Source organism: Sinocyclocheilus grahami, unplaced genomic scaffold (assembly GCF_001515645.1).
Source record: "Sinocyclocheilus grahami isolate Dianchi unplaced genomic scaffold, SAMN03320097.WGS_v1.1 scaffold18830.1, whole genome shotgun sequence".
Classification (NCBI taxonomy): domain Eukaryota; kingdom Metazoa; phylum Chordata; class Actinopteri; order Cypriniformes; family Cyprinidae; genus Sinocyclocheilus; species Sinocyclocheilus grahami.
This window is the reverse complement of record NW_015517313.1, coordinates 1783-3624: the sequence shown is the minus strand read 5'-3', so window position 1 is coordinate 3624 and position 1842 is coordinate 1783.

The window sequence follows — 1842 nt, the reverse complement described above, 5'->3', positions numbered from 1 at the left end:
GATGAAGGTGTGATTCTATAATCAAATAGAACATTTTCAAATGATTCTTTATTTCTTTCAATGATAAGGTACTTTAAAAATGCATAGGAAAATACAAAAACAAACAAATTCTTTAGACAAAGCTGTCTCGTGAGAACTTCATTCATTTATATATTGTATATTGTTTCTCCTGAGACCTGTTTGAACCACCAAATTTAATTTAGTAAGATATATTGCTTATTTGATAGGCATTGTATGCAACCGATGCAAATTAATCAAACTGTAAGATGATTAAGTGTTTATAAGGTCTGCTAAGGAACTGCTGTGTGAAAAAGCTCTTAAAAGGCTCTACAAGTGATCTCACAAATCCTTCAGATAGGTCAGCTGATAATCTCCCTAATTCACATCATTTTCTTTTAGATCCTTCTCATACTTAGCCGGTGCACTGAGCTAAAAGCATGAAGGATCACCTGACACAGAAACTATCCACTATACAATTAGTGGAATCTGTGACGATCACTATATGTTTGTATTGTGCTTTCGTTCATTTTCAGCTAAAATGTTTCTTTGTTGTTGTTGTTCAGAGATCATTGATGCGTCATTGAATCATGTCCCCGTTCAAAAAAATGAGGAACCATCTGAAAACGGAATCCACCCTGAGCTGGCCAAGGTAATTCATGCTTTGTAATTCTGTCTTGTTACATCCTAGAGACACAATCATTACAGCCTCGTTCTGAAAAAAGGAAATGGGCTTTGATTCGCTCACCTTTGAACAGAGTTATTCAATCAGAGGGCTAAAATCAGGATAGAAAAAGGAAAAAATCATTATGCATTATAAGCGCACATTCACATGCAGCAAAAAATATATTTTTTAATATTTTTCAAAATATACAAAATATATTTGCTAAAATTTGTTTTCTAATATGTTTACGCAAATGTATTTTCTACTAATATATTTTTCCCCTTTTTTGTATATATTTGAAAATATATTTTAAATGTATAAATAAAAAAAAAGCATTCTAAAATATATTTTGACCTCTGTATATTTCAGTCCAAGAAAATGCATTCATATATTTGATTAATCTTTATTAATCTAATTTTGCCCATCCACATTTGTATTTAGCTTAAATAAAAGGCTACTGAAATGTATTTTCTTGCCCCTGAAATGCATTTACAAATATATTTTAGTATATGAAGGTTGAAATTAATATATTTTCAGTGTCAAAAATTTATTTCACTGAGCTTTATTGTTTGCAACATATATTTAGCATATATTTCAAATACATTTTGGCCACAATATATATATATTAGTGCTGTCAAACGATTAATCGCGATTAATCGCAGCCCAAATAAAAGTTTTTGTTCACATAATATATATGTGTGTGTGCTGTGTACATTTATTATGTATATATAAATACAAACCCATGCAAAAACAAAAATTGGATTAATCGCGATTAATCGTTTGACAGCACTAATATACAGTATATATAGATATATATATATATATATAAATGCAGTTCATGATCCTTTCAGTGAGTGTCATTCTTTTACTGTTTAGAATCTTAAAAACACCTCAAGCAAAACATTTATAGACATAAACATGTAACTAATGGTATGTCATAAGAGCACTGCACATGATTAACACTGATGTTGTGATGTTTCAGTATATTTCTGAGACCGAGGAATCAGCGAGAGCTGCCAGACGAGAGGAAAGACTCAACCTGTTCTCTCTGGATCCTGATATTCCTGTACGTCTTTCTGTTTCATGAAGAGATTGTATTGTTTAAGGGGGTTTTGTGCAGGGCATTTCACCGTGGTTGTTATTTTGGCGTGTGAGAAACGCATGCTTTGTGTTGAAGGTTT